This window comes from Poecilia formosa, unplaced genomic scaffold, assembly GCF_000485575.1.
Source record: "Poecilia formosa unplaced genomic scaffold, Poecilia_formosa-5.1.2 Scaffold130, whole genome shotgun sequence".
NCBI classification, from domain to species: Eukaryota; Metazoa; Chordata; class Actinopteri; order Cyprinodontiformes; family Poeciliidae; genus Poecilia; species Poecilia formosa.
The window spans coordinates 1,028,847-1,045,099 of record NW_006800069.1 but is presented as its reverse complement, the minus strand read 5'-3'; the positions used below and the strand labels follow the sequence as shown (position 1 = coordinate 1,045,099).

Sequence of the window (16,253 nt, the reverse complement as noted above, 5' to 3'; positions counted from 1 at the left end):
ATGCACTGACTAAATGGGGGATTTATAGCTAAAGGGTGATTAGTTTCAAAGCTGAGGTGGCTGGAAGCTGATTCCTAATATAACTCACTGTCTTGCTCATTGTTGTGTACGTGTGTGATTTCATGTATGCCAGAGATTTGGATGGATTTAGAACGGGGCGGGCGTAGATTTTTTTTGACAACCTCCCATTTTTCTGTAGGTCTGTTCGGAAATCTGCACAGCATAACAAGGGTTGTTACATCAGTAATTCAAGCTGATTTAGAATGGCTGCTGAGCCTCCGGGTCCTAATGTGGTGCATTCGTCATTACTGGTTATTAGAGGTACCTGTGGTGAACAATCCCTGTCAGGTCAGCTGGTAAAAAAAAAAAAGAAAGTACAACTTAAGATTTATGTTTAGGTCTGCCTAGAATGTTTTCTTTTCTCTCTTTTTGTTCATTGGGGAGAAAACAGGGAGAATGGGATCCAACATGATTGATCCATATGTTACTGGTACAATATGCTTTGTTTGCTTGCGTCTATCTGTAAAATTGTTGTTGTGTCAAAATGTCCGTTATTTCAGGCAGGAGCTTTCCAGGTGTGGATGAGTACAGAAAAAGAAAACGGTTCATAGAGAAATATATTTGTATTTCCAGACTTTCATCCCTGTCTTTGCTTGTACTTTTTTGAGCTTTACACCATGTTATATTTTTATTCCCTCATCACAAACATACCTGGAGTGTTGCTTTGATTCTTTCATGCATGTTTGAGAAATCCTTTAATCTCCCGTGGCAACAGTTCAGCTGTGCAAAATGGCAGGGTGGACCTAGCCCCGCCTACAAAGACGAAGCTCCTCCTCGTGCTGCAGTTTCCAAGCTTCCACCTAACAGAGCAGTCATCCGACACGACTCCCCCATTCAACTCCTTCAGACTAGCCAGCAACAATTAGCAAACACCTGGTGAAACTGTGCGTCTGCTGAACTCATTATGCGAGCTTCTTCTCATTGAAACGCTGGTAAAAATGTTTTTAAAGGGTTAATAATGGAGTCACGTAGTAATCACCTCCTGAAGGTTGAGTTTCAGAAAGAGCAGGACTTTTTAGAGACAAAGGCCCAATTTCAAATTTTAACTCGTATATTATATAGACAGCATTCTTTATAACGTCTAAAGGTACCATAGCTTATTGATTGTGCTATAAAATGACAAAACATATAATTCTGCTCTTTCAATCTTTTGTTCCTTCCTGACATCTTTCCTTTGTTTCTATCCTACTTTACATCCATTGCCTCCATTCTCTTTTTCTTCTATTTTCACTGCCTTCTTTCACTTTTCACTCCTTTTTTTTAAAAATTCATTCCTCTTTCCTTTCTCTGTCCCTTCATTCTCCTGGTTGGTATTTTCTGTAGGTTTCATATGAAACCTTTTACAGTTATCTAAAAACCATGGGCGTTTTTGCTTTAAAACTATAAATGAATTAGAAATGTATCATCTGAGGATTAAGTTGACAAAAATGTAGGTATTTGGTAACTACAGTACCCCAATTAGACTGACCAATAGATGCGACAAGGTAGTTCCAATATGATCATTGTGAAGAACATTGTATATATATGTGTATCCTTGTCAATATTAACATTTACACAAAGGGTAAATGGGTTTCCTCTTTTTTTTGTATATAGAAATACTTTTTCAGAAGATGACCAATAAAAAAAACCCTGGTCATTTTATACAAAATAAAAAGCGGAGGAATGTAGCTGTTTAGAAGCCGTAGTCTGTGGCGCGTGTCGGACTCTCTCTCTCTCTCTCTCTCTCTCTCTCTCTCTCTCTCCGTCCCTCCCTCCTTCAGCTCTCGTCAGAGTCCTTCACAGCCGTTTCTCTCTCATCCCATCAAAGCCCTTCTTCCTCTCCCGTGTTTAAACTTTACCTTTTAGAAAGCGCCCATTCCAACTTATACAGAATGACTTTATGAGCGGCAGTTCCCCCCCCCCCCTGAACTTTCGGAAGGATTCGCTGTTATTTGGACCGGTTTCCGGACACAGAGCGACCCTTTTTTATTTTTCTTGCGCTCTCGACCGGGATGGATAACCCGCGTCCTGCGGGTCTGTCCTGCTGTTTCTCTGGGACAAACTAAACCAAGCCGCGCGGAGACGCGGGTTGTTGGGCTTATAAGACAACAGAAGAAAAACTGAATCCCCAATTCGACGAAATGACATGGAGACAAGATAATTAGGATTCAACACCGAGACGACATACTAACGGGTGAGTAAAGTCTTAAACTCACATGATATCTCGTGTATAAATGACGACACAGCGCGCGCGCGCTGTTTTTGGGACTGGCTGGAGGTCAAAGCTGTTGCCCGAGTTAAGAGTGGATGTATGTGGAAATATGTGTTATTTTTAAAACATTTTTTACTCATACGATAAACACAAATCTGTACTTGTGGTTGGATCAAACTTTGATCAAAGGTCGACGTAAAAAAAAACAACAAAAAAACGCAGCATCTCTGAGCATGCATCATCCCTGCAGAGGAGTGTGACCAATGTGGCGACATTCACAGGTGGTTCAAACCACCTAGTTCTTACTGTTACCAAGAAAAAAACCCTGCTGTTCAATGAAAATGAGTCTTAACGTCTGGTTTTGGAGGGGTTCAAGTGTTTAACATAGGAATTATTAATGAGGAAGTAGCTCACCTGAAGAAAATAAAATATGTTGTGTTTTTTTCTGCGTGTAAGGAGATTTCTAAATTAACAGACAGAAAGTGAGCCGCAAATCTGTTGTGTCCCACTCCTTGAGGGTGTGGCAGTTTCTCCATCCTGGATGCGCTGAAGATTTGCTGCGCACACATAAAGATGTGCGCGCGCGTGTCAATGCAATAAACGTGCACTAATCCACTTGTCCCCCAGGGAGGATTACAGCTCTTTGGAGACCTGATTGTTGCCTATTTATTTGTCCATTTATTTATATATTTTTCCTTTCAAACGCTTTTCAACCGCATAATCTACAAGTCAGTGCACGTGCATCTTAGAGATGAAGCTACAAGTTGCGTCTTTTTATGCAGCATTTGTTGGGGGCGTTTTGCTAACATTTCTGATCCAAGTAGAATTTCTTAAAGACTGAATTTGTTGTGATCCTGTATGATGGTATGTGAAAGTGACGCACATTGGTGGTCACTGCATGGATGGGGGTCCTGGGTAAGCGTCTCCTTCTGCCACCCTCAAAGCACTCTTCACTTGCAGCGGCAGCTATAAAGACCTAATGTATCATGGTGTATTAAGATTATTGTAGATAGAAAAGGGTTAAATAAATTTCAGCTAAAAAGCTCAGAAATTTTGAGTTTAATCTCAGAATTTTTCAAGACTTTTTTTCTAGAAAATCTCTTGAGTTTGAAAACATTTTCAAAAAGTTATTAAAGTTCTTAAATTAATCTCAGAATGTTAGTTTTTTCCTAGTGAATTTTTGGCTTTTTAAATTCAGAAATTTCCATGGCTTTTTTTCTAGGAAACTTCTGCCGGATAATTATTCCTCCTTTCTTGGCCCTGATTTTGTATCTAAATTATTCAAACAATTTAAGGGAAGCAAAACTGACTGTTCTAGATTAAGTCTTTGGGTCCTAGGTATAATTTTCTATCCTGACCTTTCCAAATACAAGTGTGGCATAACGTACCATAACAGGTTATTATCCAGTTAGTATCAATGCGCCTGTAAATGGTGGGTATCTTGGGAACAAATAAACATTTTGTCTTCATACATGATAGAACCAGGGATAAAGGGCTAGCATAACAACAAAAACAGTGACGGATAGTTTTGTTCTTTGTTGTGCTACTTGTTCAGTTCTTCACAATTTCTGATAAGAAATATGTTACATGAGCACTTAGTTTATGGGAGACAGCCTACTAGCGGAAACTAGAGAGATGAAGCTATGGGTCAAAATCACATGCAGTTATGATGACATGCTAAAATCACAACGCCACATAGTGTATTGGCGTTGCTGTTTAAGCGTGAAACTTTTTCCCAATCAACATTAAAACATACCAGCAGTTTTCTTGTGTTAAACATAGCCTGAATTGTTGATGTTTCTGAGACATACGCTGCATTTCCACTGACTATACAGTTGCACAGTCTGACATTTTGAAAATAAATTTGCTTAATGGAAACACAGCAAATTCTCTTTTTACGATACATTTTTAGTTGGATGGGTTGGTTTTTCAGCCAAATCGAAATTGTTTTATTTTGTGAAACTGCAGTGGAAATAACTATTTTTTTCGCATCACATGATCAACAATGAGATGTTGCCGCTGGCGGAAACCACGAAGAAGACGACATCAGGAAGCAGTCAGAGGATCATGACGTGGCGTGTTTTGTATGCTGTATGATTTTAATTGCATTTCTTTTTTAATGGAAATAGTGTATTTTTGATACTAGCGGAATATTGACAAAGTTTTGTTCACATTTGTAATGGAAACAGAGCTAGTGTAATAGACAGTGCCTCTATTTGTTGTTACGTAGCCACAGACCAGGCAGTGTGCCCATGCTCACCCCTATTTCTTGCCAAAAGAACAAAGTCTCTGCACATAGATGGCATCAGAATTGCAGAACAAAGCTGAAGATCCATGGAGCTCTCACCAGTAGAAGTGATCTACTGCTGGCATCTTGGTGCCAGATTCCACAGCACACTTTTGTAATAATAAAAAAAAAAAAGAATCAAAGGTTGATTGCAATATTATGCCTGATTGGGATAAACAGCATAATACTTTAGAGATTGAGACAGAATTTATCAAAATCAGTCCAAATAATTCTGTAATTAATCAAATTACATACTACCTTCAGCATTGTTAGCTAGCTTAGGATGAGTGGTATTTTCTCACTGTGTGGACACCGTCAGACACACTGACTGTCATTTGATGTGCAAATGAGCAGAAATGGAAAACTTGTAAAAGACACAAGTGGCAGGAAACGTTCTTTTTGTTTTTGAGTTCCTGTGTCGCCCCCTGATCAGATGCCACCCTGGGTCGTCAGCTCTCTCATCATCATTGCTGCCGTGTGTAGAACTGAAAGCGACCATGGAAGACAAACAGAGTTGTGTCAAACTTAAAATAGTTTTAAAAAAATTCAGATTCGAGGTTCGAAACGACCCATTTTCATTTACGGCAGGCAGATTCTTCAGCTCACTTTCTGCCCTCGGTCCTCCAGTTTAGCTCATCTCTCCTTCCCCTATCTCCTCTCAGGGTCTCGGTTTAAATACATTTTCAATTTGGCGAGCTTTATTGCCATGACACTGGAAAGAAATATGGGCGAAGCCTCGCCGAGGCTTTGCATGCTCGTGCGTTCGGTGCCATATCTGCCCTGTTGCGTTTTCTCAGCTTTGCCTCCATTTGATTTATTCAGGTTGTCATCCTGCTCAGAAGGCTGACGGTTTCATACCTGCTTGTCTTTCAAGGCTTTTATCTCGAGTCTCTGCTTCTATGTAATTGACATAATAATAATAATAATAAAAATGCTACTTTTCCAGTTTAAATATTCTTTTTTAAGTTAAAAATATTCCTGCTCTATTGATTTAGTTATGTTTTGGTGAAAGGACCAGGATGTTCTGGCAAAAACAGCACATGCACGCAGCGTGGAATGCAGGTGGATTTATGATGGATGTTTGTGTCAGACAAATAAAATAAAGCCCATTATCCAGGAGGCAGGTCGGCCACCCTGCCAAAGAAAGAGAGACTCTCACTAATTATCAACAGTGTGTACACATAAGGATGCCTCTCCTCCTCTACAACTTCAAAAACATGCAATTTTCCCTCAGATTTGCCTTCTTAAAATGCCACCTGGTATCTTATCAGATTCTAAGAAAAAAAAAAAAAAAAATCCAAGTAGATGTTCTTTGCACTTGAAGAAAAAGAGAAAAAAAAAAAACCGCCTGGGAGAGAAAAGGCCAATAACTGTGGGGATCAGAGTGTCTGAAAATAGAAATCGAGGTGGAGCTCAGTAATTCAGGGAATGAAATGGGATGTGATTAGGTGGTGGGGTTGTTGGTGGGCTGGGTGATCGTGCGTGAGAGCGTCACAGAAAGCATTGCCGCACACCGCAGGTTTGCAGGAGTGATTGTGAGAAATTGTCTGTAAATGTGCAACCCTCTGTCCGGGCCGTCTAAAGCCAGAATGAAATGAACCCCAGAGGGTCTTCACATCCTTTAGCTAAGCAACAACTTATGAGGATAGGTATGCCTGTCGTGTGTGGGTGATGCTGCTTACAGCTATTGAGTTGAAAAGGAGGAAGGAGGTTTGTCTGCAGTGGTAAAGTGATGGTGATATTCATTTGTACCGTTTCAGTCAAATTTGCATGTAGTTTTGGACTTTCAAATATTTGTCACATCCTTAAATAGACGATATGATGTGTACAAAACATAGTCGCAGCTACGAAAATAAGCGGTTTGTATAGTAAAGGCACCAAGATATGATTGATGAGCAGAAAAGGCTAATTGTAAGAACTGATGGGTCACATAGGCTGGTCAGAAACTAAAAATCTAGTCACTAATGGGTTGGTGGGTGATATGAACTTGTACTTCTAGCGTGATTTTTTATTGTGATATTGTGATAACAATGCAAATTATGATTTTAAAAAAGGATGAGTTCTTTTCTAGGTATAGCTGTGACTGCATGATACTGCATTCGTAGCACCACAAACACAAATATTGTTCTTCAAAAACATTTTCTGTGATGCCGAGAGACAGCTTTGCAACTTTAAGAAATCATTGTTGTGTTTTTTCTTTCTTTCCACTTTCCACTAAAGATTTCAATTTATGTTGGAAAAATTAGTATTTTTATTTGTTTTTCTTGGGTGTATTTGATGCGTGTATTTTTAATCATTGGTAACCTGCGTGTGGAACCCAGTTAAATTGGCTCTGACATAATTAACAGATCAGAGTTTTGATTTCTAAGACGCAGCTCATGATGTTTAGAGGTTAGTTGATGTGTTACTGAAGAGGAAATAAACAAAACACCCTTTAAAGGGATGTAATCTTGGGTTATGTAATTAGTGTTCCTCAACAGAAACGGTGCACTAAAAACTTCCTTAGAGTTCAGTTCCTTTGATACAATAGACACAAAAGTACCTCCTGATTTAAATTATTTCCAATAAAGTCACCATAAATGACCTTCATGACCTTTTTTAGAAGTTTTCTAAAGCAAAACTTAGTGTCTTTTTTAGCCTGCTAAATATAACTTACAGGAAGGTATAAACAGATACTTTTTATGGCGTGTCAGCACACATCTGTAGTTCATCTACGCTCCCAAAGAGGGAGAAAAAGCAATACTTAGAGCAGATAAGGGAAGAGCGGGGCTCTGTACATATTTATTGTGTAATGCTTTGCTTGTTACAGTCCAGTGAACTTTTGCTCCTTATTTTCTTTATGTCCTCAATGGGTTAAACTGTCTAATCCTCTATTTACTCTGCAATAAAGCAGATTAACACAACTTTATATCGCGTATTCTCGTCTGGTTTTCTCTGTTCTGTATGTGTTGTAGACTTATTAAACCCAAGCCCAACCCAACAACCAAGAAAATAATTTTAGCCTGACCTGGCCTGAATTTCGGATTTGATTTGTATGGAGATCATAAATCTAAAAATCTAAATACTAAAATTCACCCATCCATTGTTTATACTAGCTTATCCTTGCAGGCTCTTAGAATGGCTAGTGCCTTTCAACAGCTGCTATATATAGCTTTAGTAAATGTATTTTTTACACGCTTAGCAGAAATAACGATAAAAACGCAACATATAAATACAGGCTTTCCCATCATTGTCCCTGATCTTTCTCTCTTAACTCATTACTCAAACTGACTGACTGGATGTGTTGGATTGTCTTCTGCATGCTTCTAACCATCCATGCTTCCATGGAAGCATGCAGACATGATTGTTATGCCTGATTCGGTAATGCAGCAAATAGGGATTTCATTTGCCTGAATTGCCCAACTCTCTCTCTCCTCTCTCTCTCGGCCACGTCCCACAATATTTAAGTAAAGATCAGTCATGTGAAATGACTGCTGCATGCACCATCTGTGTGAATCTTTCAGCGATGTGCAAATTACCAAACAATCGTTCTTTGCATCTTTTACCTCCAGCAGCGGGTCGGTGTTAGACGAACATCTTCAATTACAGTCTTTGCACTACCGCATCGCGGTTTTCTTCATTTCAAATGGAGGGCAGAGATAAACATAATGACTTATTCAGCCTGGTGGCATCTTGGTTGTTTTAATGATGAATGTGGAACGCAACTTAATGTTGCATGTGTGGGTATTTGTTTGTGTTGTTTCTCCAGGATTGGAGGTGGACTTACAGTTTTATCGCGATATTATGTGGAAATGTTTTGATAATGATAAAAGTGACAATGAGAACTATTTATTTCTTCTTTTTTGTGACCTTTATTAAACAAACTGTGGAAAAATCATGATAAATTGGAATTTATCGTGCTAAGCATTGTAACGCGATAAATGATAAACAATACGATTAATTCCAATTAATGTGAAAAAACAAACAAACCCTAAAACGATCAGGATTGTTATTTTTGGTATTTTTCTACACTGTTTGTTCAATAAAGATATACCAATAAATATTCAAAGATTTAAAAAAAAATATCCAGCGTATAGTTAACTTCTCAAGTCCTTAAAATCCTAAATGTTACAGTACAAAGTGAAATCTTTTGGCCATGTTTCTGCAAGAGGTATTTACAATCCCATTATACTTTCAGAAGAAAACGTTAACATCTGCTCCCTCCATAAATGTCTGACAAGGTTTTCTGTCCCCTTCCCTGCAATCCATTGCTTCTATTTAGGAAAAAAACCCAAGGTAGTGCTTTCAAAGCAGAAAAACAAGGCTTGTCGCAGAATGGGAAATCAATTGAAAATTGGACAGCCACTTTGTAAGTGTCGACTTTCAATTAAATTCAAAAGTTAAGCTCACCAGTTGAGAAGTAATGTTTTATGACAGCCAGTCATGTGTGGTGTTGAAATATTGATCAGTGTGCATTAGGTGGAGGTCTCTTTTAGCTTTTCAGGTAATGGATATTGAACAGGTTGTCAAATCAAACTGGACAAAAAAAGCAAAAAGAAACAAATGAGTGGAGGTAATTTTTATATGTTAGGATGTTATATCAGCGTTTATGTTGTACTGCATGCTCAGCAGATCGACCTCTACTGATTCTGTTTAGGTTTTGGGCGATACAGTCTTCGAATTTTATCGCAATAGTTTGTACTACTATTTAGACCTGTCGCAATAAGCAATAAATCAATTAATTTCATGATAAGTTAAAACATCTTAATCATTTCCATTTGCGTGATTTATTGGTTTATCTTTTTTCTCTCTCTTCCGACCAAAGACTTGATGACAAAAGTCTTCAGTCTGGTGACAATTTTGTTTCCAGATTCTTCATAATTCTTTTTTTTTGTTTTGTTTTTGGTGGTGTTGTGTTGTTTACTTATTTTAGATATTTAAAATGTCTTCCAGGTCCAGTGTTAAATACACATTAACATTTTAAGTTTATTGATCTATGAGAATGCGTTATTTTACTTGAAAATGGTCTCAGCACATCATGATAACTCCTAGGACAATTTATCGTCCATCAAAATGTATCGTGAGAAATCTAGCAACAATTTGACAAACGTCCATTAAAGATATTTACATTAAAAGTTTTTTTGACAGAAGATAAAATAATTTTTTAGATTAAATTTCTGCAGTTTTTCATTTATTTAAGTGTTTACTTATACATTTCTATAACTTATAAGCATAGCGTAGCTTTACATGAAACTGCATCTTCTGTGTTGTTTAGTTATTTATATTCCTCTTTACTGTAATTATGTCAGTCATGAGTTCTGTCACCAAACTTATATTTCCCTGGTAACACAGTCAAATATTTGCAACCTAAAAATCATAAATCCAGACACCAGCAAATGTATATATATAAAATATGAAGGACATATCCATGTAGAGATGAGGAAATGAAATGAAAACAAAGCATAGTGACTCTTTTTATCCCTTCTTTGACCTCTGAGAAGATTATGTCTGACAGTCTCCTAATCTGGGGAGTAAAATCACAAGGTCAGACAGAGTGGATATAATCCAGCACAATCTCATTCCCAAAGCTGAGAGTGTAATAGTAGCTGCCCAGTGGTTTTACCAAGCCCACCTTTCAGTTGTTGGTGCAGCACTTTATCCAGAAGGCTTAACATAGCCGTTACACAGCTAGCAGCGCTAAGGAGCTCTGCATCGCTCATAGCTAATTCTGCAGATTAAAAAAGGGGGGGATCAATAGTGACATTTATTTCTAATACCCACTGTCACAAATCTAATTACAAATCTAATTTACTGCTGCATTTCTAATGTTAATGTGTTATTAGCTGGAACCTCTATTGTAAATATCAGATAACACAAATCAGTTATTGTTTGGGGCATTGTTTACCTGCATTTCTGTAAAAAAAAAAAGAAAAAGACTTCTGGGTCTGCGTGATTCTTGAACTTTTTAATATGTGCTGAGTCCATTTTCAGATGTTGAACCTAAACTGACCTCATTTCAGTCTTTTGTGAAAGCGAGCTGGTTTTAAATGAAGTTGTTCTACAAGTCAAGGCAGCAGCATAAACCCAAAGTCTGATTGAAACTCCTGTGTAGCTTCACAGTTAGTCGGAGGAGGTTGTTTGCAGTTTCTGTTTTATTCTATGATTTCACAGATGTTTGCTCTACGTTTGGTTAGTTGTTCATCTTTGATTTGTTGTCTTTAGAGGTTTAGATGGTGTATTAATTGGTTGATAAGAACAAGAAAAAGTGTATATTTGGCAAATTGGATCTTTTTACTTCCACTTCATATTTGTGCTTTTTTAAAAGAAAAAAAACATAAAATCCCTTATATGTGCAGGTTTGTAGTTGTACGAGGAGAATTATGGCAACACAAAGAAAGAAATAAAATTACGAGAATAAAGTCACAAATATATGAAAATAAAGACAATTTTATGGCTGAAGTCGTAATGTGCGAATAATGTCAAAATAATACAGGAATAAAGTAATAATATTGTGAGAATAAAGTTGTAAAATTACGAGACTAAAGTCATAATATTGTGACAAAGTCATAATCATATTTTGAGAATAAAGTTGAAATAACACCAGAATAAAATCATATTTTGTGACTTTACTCTCGTACAAGTTTATTCTCTTAATTCTATGACTTTTTTCTGTTTTTTATTTCTTTGCATGGCTCTAGTACTGCATCATGGTACTAGGGCCACATCATGGGCCATGGTTATAATGTGCTATAACCATCATAGTGGTAATACTGACTCAACGTGAAAAGTTTAAGCATTATAACAACACTTCATGTCTTTTTCATCATAAGATGCTTTTACAAATCCAAGAGTCTCCATATTAAAAGGACCGAGTTACTTTCCTGTCTTACTGATGAAGCTGCTGCTGTGTGTTTAGAAGTTAAAAGGCTTGAGAGCAGGTGAGCAGCGTCAGTGTCGTGCCATTCATCTGTAACTCAAGAGCTCTGCTTAGTGCCCACTCAACACCGACTTCAAAGAAAAGCCGAAAACACATCTTTACATTAGTATTCGCCGTCGGTTGGCTAATGGAGGAATAACTTCATTATCTGGAATGGCTGAGTAAACAGCATCAGCTTATTTGAATTCCAGTTTTAGAGATTTTACTTTGGACTTTACTTATTCTCCATCCGTAGGTATGTGGCAACGGTAATCCAGGTATATTAAAAAAATCACATAGAAAATAGATGATTCACATGGGAATGTAAATTGAATGTTTTCAGGAGAAACATATGAGAAAAAGAGACGGACATCATATGCTTAATGCAAGCTTAAAGTTATCCATTTCACATGAACTTTTGGTTATTTTAAGATGAAAATCAGCATGTATAAACATGATAAAAACAGTAAAGTAGGTAAGTTGTCCTTGAGTTAAAAACGTAGCTCTAAAATTAATGAATAAATTTGGAGTTTGATGCACACGGGAGCCAAGCCAAGCCAGCAATATTCATGAAGCGCTTTTAGAAACAGCAGGTGCTGACCGAAGGGCTCAACAAAAAGATATAAAACAACTGAATAAAACATTAGAATTTTAAATGTAAAATGATTAAAAGTTGAAATTAAAAATGCAAGTGAAAGTATAGCAACAAGTAAACACGAGACAGACCCGAAGAAAATCAAAATAAAAGTAAGAACTTGTCAAAAGCCAGAGAGTAGCAGTGAGTAGGTTTAAACGTGTCTGTAGTGAAAAGGCTTTTCTCATTTACAGCAGCAAAGCGTTCCACAATTTGAAAGCCGGATCCACAAAAGCCCGATCTCCCCTGAGCTTCCGCCGTGTCCTTGGCGCCTCCAGCATTAGCTGGTCAGTTGATTTAAGTGAGAATGCGAGTGCAGTCTATGTGGAAGCACGCTGAGGGCTGTTGCGGCGCATTTCGAGTGTCTAGCGCGGCGTGATTTGAACCGTTTTGAGCGTTTGACGCGTCCAACGCTCCACACAGACTTTGAATGTAAACCAGACGTGCCTGATGCTCAAAATGCGTTTAGTGTGAATGCAGGTAAGAAGTGCACCCGCGTCAAACTTGAAGCGTCAGATGTGTGTAACTCGTTCGGTGTGAACGCACCATAATCAAGATTGGTGGCATCAACTCACTCACTCTTTGGTTACCTAGCAACAACCTGTTGAGTAACTTGCCCCACCATACTTGTACTCCAATATAAAACAATTACATGAAATAAAAAAAGTGCTTGAAGTGTAATCGATGAGTAAAGCCTGGAATTATATGATGTCCTCTGCAAGATATTTTGCAACAAAATCCCAGAACACATTTTCCATTCCTCTATTATGGCGCCCTCCCCACTCCGCGCTCCCTTTGAAATGATATGTAAGTGCGAGGTAAAGTGCGAATTACATCCCACATGGCTCCTTGTAGATTTTCCTTGCTGTGCACTGTGGCCGCCGCTATCTTTCTCCATTCACATGCACCTGTGTGAGAACTATTTCCTCTCTGTTTGAGCTCCCCTCGGCGGGATTGTCACTTGAAATGTTGGGGGACTTAAAGAGAAGAGGACTGGTGGGCGGGTGGAAAGATGAGTCGGTGGAAATGGTGGAAGATCCCACATTCGTTGAGGTGAAGTTAAGGTCAAGAATGTAAATTTAATAAATGACACTCACAATTATGTCCATTTATTGAGCGAAGTTTGCTGCAACTACAGCAAACTGTTTCATGGGATAAATGAAACGCAGAAAAAAGCAGAGGCAACAGCTGGTAAGACAAGCTGGTCGCTGATCAACAGGTAAAATGATTATGATTGGAAACAAGTGATTAGAGGTCAACAATTGAGGAGTTATTCTCAATTGCTGACACATTCAGGAGTTTAATTGACCATCTGCTGCTTGCTCCTTTAGCTTTACACAAATGTGCACCTTTTACCGAGATGGAGAATGTTAAAATCCCTTTAGCTATGGAGCTAGATGAGCCCGATAACCAAAGCAAAGTCTGAATGCAAGGTAAAATGCAGTAAAGAGTTGAAATATTCATTATGCATGACAGATTTTTCTTCTTCGTTGAATCATGCATCTTTCTCTGGTACTTTCCACAACTCCTTTTTGTGCCCGAACGCCATTCAAAATTCACGGCTGCCTCAAAGCCCCCTTTGGCAGCAATTACAGCCTTTTGTCCTCTCAGGGAACTCTCTAGAGGCTTAGCACGCCTGTGTTTGGGCAATCTTCTCCTGAAGATCCTACTCGGTGTCAGGTTGTGGGATTTGATGGGAAGAATCTGTAAACTGTCATTACCACGAACGTTCGCAGGCCTTTTTGGCTGCACCACTCCAGGACTGGAGGAGGCGTAACCGGAGGCTGTAGGGTTTTGATTTGGGGTAACAGTCTGGGTAATTGTGTGATCGGGCAAGGAAAGTAGTTCTACTTACTTAAACAAATTGGCCACAAGTGTCAAACTGCTGCTGGGTTAGACATGTTTCTGGCCTTTGAGTGTTAGTCTGATGCCTCAGCTTGTCTGAATGGTCAACTCCAAGAGTAAACTATGGTCACTGAGGCACTTGAAGCTCCGTTTTACAAACGCTATGACAGCAAACCTCAGATTTAACTTTTCACAAGGAGACCTTTCAGAGAATTCCTTCAAGCTAATAGTCGTTTCCTTCTGAGAAGTACAACAAAAACCGAAGGGTCAGAGGGTGTCTGCCTTTCAAAATCATATGAAACCGACGCAGTGTCATCATGTTTTACAGATTTGTTGGATAGGTAAGGCAGCAAAGGCTCAGAACCTGCAATGACACTTGACACTATAAAAGGTCTCAAGATTTTTATACAGCTTTTTCCAGTCACTCAAAATGCAGCCATCTTGAAGTTTGAGACGTTTGATGATGCATCTGAATCTCTGTTGTGACAGGATGTAGTAATAGTACAACGTGACACTTCAATGGATTTTATAAACTAGAACTGTATGTAAAAGTTTGTCTTTCATTTCTATTTTATTTGATCCACATGGTCTACATTATAAATACGAACTCAAATATGTAGCTTTAATATTTGGGTTAATATACCTGAAGAAGTTGCAGAGAAAGCACTCACCCACCTTCGACGAGCTTCTGGTACTTTCCCAGCTGGGTGGATGTTTGACCACACTCGGTAGAGCTCATTTAAAATTGTATATTTCCTAGCAACGGTTCATACATTTTTAATAGAGTAGGAGATGGGGGCCATCCCAGAAGCTTAATGTTGGCCTAGTTTATTCATTCCAAAAACAGTTTGGATAGTTTGCCTTTTCCCCAGGTTTATCCCAAACTGTCGCCTTCAGACAAAAAGATCATTAAGATTTTCAAGAACAACCCAGGAACCATCAAGGCTTTTAAGCCCAACGTAAACTGGAAGCTGCTGAAACACCAGGGAAGTCCTCATAGACTGAGAGTTGCGGCAACTAAGAAGAAAGACACTTGTCCAACATCAACTCCTTCAAACTAGACTGACATTTGAATCTGTGTACATGGAGAAGACACATTTCTTCTGCCTAAACATTTAAGTCTTTTGGTTTTTAAAAGCAGTGGCTTCAAAACCACCTAAACATTTTCTGTCATGGCAACTGGAAAAAAAAAGCCACCAAGGTTTTCCTTTGCTTACAAGAAAGACAACTACCGCTCTTTGGTAATATCTACTTACATTATGATTAGGTAAGCAGTATTTTTATTCAAAGTCACCAAAAGTAAAATCCCATAGGATACCATGCTTGGTAAAGCGAACACATAAACTTATAAAATTCTGTGGACAAGAAGAGCTACTAGCAGCTTATTTGAATTTAAAGTGACAGGAGGCCCTAAAACAGCCCATTCTGAAAGGAGCTCATTTTTTTGGGCTAACAAAGTAATGAACATGTTTTGTTTAGACCACAGACCTATCTTAACCCGTTCAAGAAGAAATATAGCTCATCTTGAGAGAAATAAACCCTGTAGAATCAGGTGGAGACGGTAAATCATGTTTAGTAAGAGGAACTGCTTCTCCTCTATCAGTACGATCATCTTTTCTTCATGTTGATACAGTCTTGTTAGTCCTTATTTTATGCTGCTCTCACAAATCTTATGCTTATTTCAGTTCTTCACAGTTTTTAGTTTTGCACAGTTGCATCACTTTCTCAAATTCTAGGCTTTTCTCATCATTCCTCCTCTCACTTCTCACTACTACCTGGACCTTGTACATTTGTTTCCACTGCTGAATTTTCCTCTATTTTCCCTCCTTTTCATATCTTTGTCTTTGTTATGTACCTTACAGAATCCCTTAGTTGTGTGTCTTTCGTTTTCTGAAGGTGATAACCGACCTATTAGTCCACGGTGTGTTGTTTTTCATTCTGCGCTCGTTTCTTTTACCTGAATCGTTTTAATTAACATTCTATCTTTGCACACCAACGCCTCAGGTCCTTTCTGCCGTTGTTTCTTTTTTAATCCCCTCTTGTTTCGTTGCCCCCCATCCTCTCACATTCTTGGTGTTTTCACTCAGCCTCATCCTCCTGCTTTTTTTGTTCATCCTTGCATCAGTTTTCCTTTTCCTCTTCTTATTTTACATCTCCGTCTTTTATTTCTTTATTTTTTTTTGCCTCTCTAGCCTCGGTCTATGCCTCCTTTCACTTTTTCCACTGTTTCGTATTCTGTCCATTTTTCCCTCTCTCCTCTGAGCCCCTAAGAACTGATCCTTCAGTGTAAGTGTATCGGATACACTTGCCACACACACGTGCACGCACACACACACACTCA

At 38.5% G+C, this 16,253-nt stretch overlaps 1 protein-coding gene across 1 annotated transcript in view; it reads left to right on the top strand.

The window, feature by feature from the left end:
* The first annotated feature begins 1,813 nt into the window (after window positions 1-1,813).
* Window positions 1,814-16,253, top strand: part of htr2cl1 (5-hydroxytryptamine (serotonin) receptor 2C, G protein-coupled-like 1) — a 166,989-nt gene continuing 152,549 nt past the window's right edge. Inside the window, exon 1 of the mRNA XM_016676238.1 lies at window positions 1,814-2,233. The gene's annotated coding sequence lies outside the window, so the exon portion shown is untranslated. The remainder of the gene's footprint in view (window positions 2,234-16,253) is intronic.